The sequence below is a fragment of the Elephantulus edwardii genome, unplaced genomic scaffold, assembly GCF_000299155.1.
Source record: "Elephantulus edwardii isolate Elephantulus edwardi_28Jun2011 unplaced genomic scaffold, EleEdw1.0 scaffold00029, whole genome shotgun sequence".
Taxonomy (NCBI): domain Eukaryota; kingdom Metazoa; phylum Chordata; class Mammalia; order Macroscelidea; family Macroscelididae; genus Elephantulus; species Elephantulus edwardii.
The window spans coordinates 3,651,825-3,658,943 of NW_006399779.1; positions in this window are offsets into that span (position 1 = coordinate 3,651,825).

The window sequence follows — 7,119 nt, forward strand, 5'->3', positions numbered from 1 at the left end:
AAATACCTAGTTATATATCTCTTTTAAACAGTTTTCTCCCTCCTCTGTTTCAGTGCAGTATACATTATTGAACCCATCTTAGTCTCTCCCCAACCCCAAGGACAGTCCCATAGAAATGAATGTATTTTCACCCCAATGTACACACTGCATGTTTGCATGCTACAGAATTCTTTGTATTATTTCCCTAAGCACACCTTGTTAGTATTTTTCCTCCATGTTTTGGTGTCAGTTTCTTTATTTTCCTCTGTCCATTGAATTTCATATCAGGTCTTTATCCTAGTTCCTGTTGCGGTGGAGATTTAATTCTCAGCAGCAAACTCTTACCAGGCAAAACTTAAGTTTCTAAAGCAAATTTCCCTCCTGACACACAGCTTTCTTTAAGGCAGGAAAGTGTTTCCTTTTTTATTTTGCTCCAGAAACAGTCCTTACAGAGCAGCCTGCATCAGCCCAGGGAATTGTACAGGTCTCTTCCAGAGAGGCTCCTCAGGTGGGCGAGCCTGGTACTTGAAGCTGCATCCATCATGTCCCATTGTCTGGCTATTCAGACACTGTGTTCAGGCTGTGAGAATCTCCTACCTGAGGGCATGAGAGCCACCATCACACAGGGGTCTTGTGTTCCTCATGGTGACTGACTGGCTGCCGAGGGCCCCAAGGGAACAGGGCAAGGTGCATAAATGTCTGCACCATCCTGTTCAGCAGCTTCACAAGGGGCTGGTACCATGAGCCTGGAAGCAGTAGCCTATACCTGCTGAGGGGCCGGTCAGTGCTTGGTCTTGGGCCACCCAGCAGCCTCCTCCTTGTATCTCCTGTGCTCTGTACCTGGATGCAGTTTGGTCACTTTTGGAAATGCCATGAGTTATGTGTGGTGAATGCATGAATGCGCTGTGCCAGGAATTATTTTTTTCATTGTTTTTGCCCCTTGTATGTATATGTGTATTATTTATATGGGCATACTACTGGTGAAAAAAATATACATTTGATACAAACACTGTTGTTCAATGTAGTTTTAAAACATCCATTACTCTTCTACTTAAACATAATTTTATATATTTATGTTATATATTTTAATATTGTTTAAATTCAACATTTTATACTGGAAGTTTACAAATACTGAGCCTGTTGACTCCTGAGGTGCTGCAGAAGCTAAGTCTTGGAAAGAAGCTGTTGCTTTTTTTGTTCAGTTGTATCTCTTTCTTATTGATCTTAACACTGTTTTCAGTATCTAAGTACAGATAATTTAATATAGTGTCCTACTAACAAAGTCAATTGGCTAATTTCTTATTATTTTAAGGGACTTGTCTTACAATAATATAAAAGACCTACCAAGTTTTAATGGATGCCATGCTCTGGAAGAAATGTAAGTTGATGTCTATCTTGGTCTTTTTGTTTTGTTTTGTTTTTTTTGTTATGGTATAATGTTTGTTGGTTGAGCATTTCCATTTTCAAATCAATTACTATATTACTAAGAAATTAGAAAGTCATGTGATGAGATTTGTCTGTGAATGAGTGTTAAATTGTACTGGATATATTCATGAAACCACACTTCATTGGACACCAGTGGACCAAAAGGCAACATCATGATGGACGGAGAAAGGATTGAGACTGTCAACAACTTCATCTTACTTGGATCCGCAATCAATACAGTTGGTTCCAGTAGTCAGAACATTACAAGTATTGTACAGCGAAAGTCTGCAGTCAGGAACATCTCCAAATTATTGAAGAGCAATGATGTCAGTTTGAGTACAAACGTGCCCCTGATTGAGGGCGTGGTCTTTTCAGTCACTTGCTGTGCACCTGAGATCTGGACAGAAGAAAAGTTGTTGCCATGAACTGTAGTGGTGGAGAAGAGTGCTAAAGATGCATGCATTGCTAAAAGAAAAAACAGATATATGTCTTGGAGAAGGTGCAGTCAGAGTGATTCTTGTAGGCAAAGATGACGAAGCTTCATCTCACATCCTTTGGGAATGTTTCCAGGAGAAGTTCTCTTTGGAGAGTAGCATTCTTGGAAAGGTGTAGGGGTGACAACAAAGAAGACCTTTGACCACATAGATTGACAATGATTGCAGCAATTGGCTTGAATGTGTAGGAGGTTGTGAAGATGACACAGGATAGAGCAAAGTTTAAATCCTTTGTTCATGGGGTTGCTATGAGTCACGCTCAACTCAGAGGCACCTAACACCACCAATGACGTTGAGCATTCTATGAGATGATGGAGTTGGGGAGGTTGTAGAAGTTGGTATATACAACATGCAAAAACTTGTCTTAACTGTTGAATCAAACCAGACATTGATAGATCAATAATCCCATAGATGATGTTGTATACCAGCAAGTCAACTCAAACTCAGTGATCCTATGACCAACATTCAAGCCGTGTCCTGCTCACAGTCTCTGACATGTGCAAGCTGTGTGTTACGGACATTGTCAGTCCATCTTATTGAGGGTCTTCCTCTGACCTTCTGCCATTCCAAGCATGACGTCTTTTTCCAAGAGCTAGCCCCTCACCAGGCAGTTCTCTCAGCTCTTATCTCCTTCTGGAGATAGGGTTTGTTTTTGTCTTTTTTAAATTTTATTATTTTGTGTGTGTGTACCATCAGATCGGATCTGACTGGTACAGGAGGAGATTGTCCCTCCTTCTCCAGCAGAGCATCTGGCCAGAGATAGTTTTAATTATGTTTCTTGAATCGTTTCTTTGCAATCTTTGTTTGTCTTACTCCTGAAACTGAATGATAAAGAATTTAGACAATATGACACTAGTATAGATTGTGATGAAATACCATGTAACTGTGTGATTTTATAGATAAGTAAGCTATAATTCTCTTTATTTTTAAATAAATTTAATTATACCTATATGCAGAACAGATTATCCGGGAGGCTGGGCTCTATGAGGAGAAATGTGGGGTCAAGATTGGTGGACGATTTATCAACAATCTGCGTTATGCAGATGACACAACCCTGCTTGCTGAAACTGAAGAGGATCTGAAGCGCCTGCTGCAGAGTGTCAAGGACTGCAGCCTACAATATGGATTGAGGCTCAATGTCAAGAAGACAAAGAGTCTCACCACTGGACCAATCGGCAGCATCAGGATGGATGGTGAAGAGATTGAGATTGTACACAGCTTTAGTTTGCTTGGCTCCATAGTCAATAGTCTTGGCACCAGCAGCCAGGAAATTAAAAGGCGCATTGCCATGGGAAAGTCTGCTGTTAGGGACCTCTCCAAAGTGCTGAAGAGCAATGGTGTCTCTTTGGAGACTAAGGTGCATCTGATACAGGCCATGGTCTTCGCAATCACCTGTTATGCATCAGAGAGTTGGGCATATCTGCTTCCAAGGACCTCTTGAAAATGTGAAAGAGCAAAGGACATTTTGAAAACAAGGGAGTGACTGATCTAAGTACAGCCAATTTTCAGTTATCTTATACCCATCTATAGGTTCAACAATGAATAAGATCAATCAAAGAAATAATGCTTTTGAATTGTGATGTTAGCACAAGAACACTGGGGGGGAAAATTATTACACCACAGATTTCCAAAAGAGCAAACTTCTCACCTTTACGAGGTGCAGCCAAAATGGTTGTTGGAGGAGACTTCACCTCAAGTAGTTTGGACGTGTTAACAAGAGAAATTGGTCTTTGGAGAAGACATCATGCTAGGTAAAACAGAGTCAGGGGAGAAGAGGAAGATTCTCAACAAGGTGGAATTCACACCGTGACTGAGACAATGGGCTCAAACATGGCCGTGACTGTGAGGCGTGAGTGGGACCAGGGGTTTGTTTCTTTTATAGTCATCACTTGGAGTCAGAAGCAACATGATGGCATCTAACACTATATAAACTATAGGATAATTGCTGGTGGCACAGTGATTATAGTACTTGGCAGCTAATCAAAAGATCAGCAGTTTGAACTCCCCAGGTCACTTTGCAGAAGAAATAGGTGGTTGTCTGCTCCCACAAAGATCAGCAGGCTGGGAAAGAAAGCCTATGAGGCAGTTCTCCTGTCCTGTAGTGTTGCTATGAGCTGGAAATCCTCCTCTAGGTTTCAGAGGCTGTGATTCTTAATGGAAGCAGACTGCTCGATCTTTTTCCTGTAAAACTGCTGATGCGTTGGGACTGACTTTTTGGTTAGAAGCCCAGCACGCAAACAAATAGACCACCAAGGAGCCTTTATTAATGAAAACTCAAACTCACTGACATTGGGTTGAAACCGACACACAGCTCTCCCTCCAGTGGGTTTTCGGAGGCTGTACTCAAACTGTCAGAGAATTAGCAATACAACTCCCTATCCATGAGGCCACCAAAACTTCCTTTATTTGTTATTGTTATTAGTCTTAGGTGCTGTCGAGTTGAATACAACTCATAGTGACCCTATGAACAAAAGATCTGAACCTAGTCCTGTCCTGTGCCATCTTAATACTTCCTGACACACAAGAGCCCATAGTAGCAGTCACTTTGTCAACCACCTGGTTGAGGGTCTTCCTCTCCTTCACCGACCCTCCACACTTCCCAACATCATGTCCCTCTCCAAGGAATTACACTTCCTAGTAAGAGCAGTGGTGTCTTTCTGGAGACTAAGGTACATCTGATACAGGCCATGGTCTTTGCAGTCACTTGTTATGCATCGAGAGTTGGACAATGCCTAAGGAGGATAGGTGAATTGATGCCTTTGAGCTGTGGTGCTGGAGAAGAGTATTTGAGGGTATCATGGACTGCTAGGAAAACAGAGTCATCCTGGAGAGGGTTAAACCAGGAGGCTCCTTGGAGGCAAGGATTCTGAGGCTCCTTCTAACATACTTTGGACATATTGTAAGGAGTTGAGAGGTCCTTGGAGAGGGACATCATGCTTGGTAGAGTGGAGGGACAGCACAGGAGGGGAAGGCCCTCTATTAGGTGGATTGATTCAGTGACGGGGTAATCGGGATGGGTGTATCAGAGACAGAGCGATTAGCACAGGACAGAGCAGAGTTTAGGGCTGTTGTACATAGGGTCGCTATCAGTCACAAGTGACTCGACGGCACCTAACAACAACAACAACAGTAAAATGTCCAAAGTAAAATGTCCAAATCCTCATCATTCTTGCCTCCCAAGAGCACTCTGGCTGCACCCTCTCCAAGACATATTTGTTCGTTCTCTTGTCTGTCCATGGAATGTTCAATGCTCTTCTCCAACAGCACAGCTCAAAGGTGCCAATTCTTTTTCTATCATCCTTATTTATTGTCTAGCTCTTGGATGCATAACTAGAAATCAGAAAGACTGAATCAGACGCACATTAATCTTCCAATTGACATCACTACTCCTCAATAATTTGGAAAGGTTCCTAACCGCAGATTTTGCCAGTGCAATGTGTCTTATTTCCTGATTGTACTACGAGTGTTAATCATGGATTCAAGCAAGATGAAGCTGTTGACAGTTTAAATTTTCTCTCTATCCATGATGCTGCTGCCTATTGGTCCAATGGTTAAGAATCTTTGTTTTCTTGATATTGAAGCACAATCCATACTGAAGGCTGCACTCCTTGATCTTCTGCAACAAGCGCTTCAAGTCCTCCTCACTTTCAGCAAGTAATACTGTGTCTTCTGCGTAATGCAGATTATTGATGAGTCCCTCCAAACCTGATGCCACATTCTTCTTCATAGAGTCCAGCTTCTTGGATATGCAGGAAATGAAAAACAGAAGAAGAATGGTGTTGCATTCATGGTCAAAAAGACATTTCAAGTTCTATCCTGACATACAATGTGTGAGTGATAGGATAATGTCCATATGTGTACAAGGAAGACCTGTTTACACAACTATTATTCAAGTATATGCTCCTACATCTAGTGCCAAAGAGGAAGAAACTAAGAGTTTTTACCAAATTTTGCAGTCTGAAATTGACAGAACACGCAATCAAGATGCATCAATGATAGTTGATGACTGGAATGCAAAAATGGGAAAGAGTGAAGAAGGAACAGTAATTGGAAAATATGGGCTTGGTGATAGAAATGAAGCTGGAAATAGAATGATTTAATTTATGGCAAATACTTTTTCTAAAAGACACAAAAGATTACTTTACATGTGCATTTCACCTGATGGGCTGCATAGGAATCAGACTGACTACATTTGTAGAAGAAATCACTGGAGAGGCTCAATATCAGCGGTCAAAACTAGGCCAGAGGTCAGATCATTAATTATTCATATGCAAGTTCAAATTGAGGCTGAAGAAAATAAAAATAAGTCCACAGGAACCAAGATATGATCTTGAATCAATTCCATCTGAATTTCATGATTATATTAAGAATAGATTGGAGACATAGAACACCAATGATAGAAGACCAGATGAGTTATGCAATGATAGGATATCAAGGATGTCATCCATAAAGAAAGCAAAAGGTCTTTATATTACAAAAACAGAGAAAAGGAAAAATTTAAATAGACATTAGAAGAGACTCTAAAGATTGCACTTAACTGTTGAGAAGCCAAATCTAAAAGAAAACATGTCTAAGTGAAAGAACTGAGCAGAAGTTTCAAAGGGCAGCTTGGGAGGACAAAGTATTACAATGGAAAGTGCAGAGAGCTGGAATTGGAGAATAAAGATGTAAGAAATCGCTCTTCATTTCTCAAGCTGAAAGAACTGAAAAACAAATTTAAACCCTGTGTCATAATGTTGAAAGATGCTATGGGTAATATAATGAATAACCCAGAAAGCATCAAAAGAAGGAGGGAAAACACAGTGACTGTATCAGATAGAATTGATTGAAACTTAAAAAATTCAGGAATTATCATACGAACAAGAGCCAATGGTAATGAAAGAGGAAGTGGAAGCTGTATTGAAGGCACTGGAAAAACTAAGGCCCCAGGAATCAATGGGATAACTATTGACTTGCTTTAATTAACAGATGCAGCCTTGGATGCATTTACCAGTCTATGCTAGGAAATTTGGAGGACGACTGTCTGGTCAATGGATTTGAAGAGGTCCATATTTATTCCCATTCCCAAGAAGGGCGATCCAACTGAATGTGGAAATTATCAAACAATGTAACTGATATCCTATGTAGGCAAAATACTGCTGAAGAGCATTCAAAAATTACTGTAACAGTGCTTAGATAGGGAACTGCCAAAAGTTCAAGTGGGATTTAGAAGAGGCTGTGG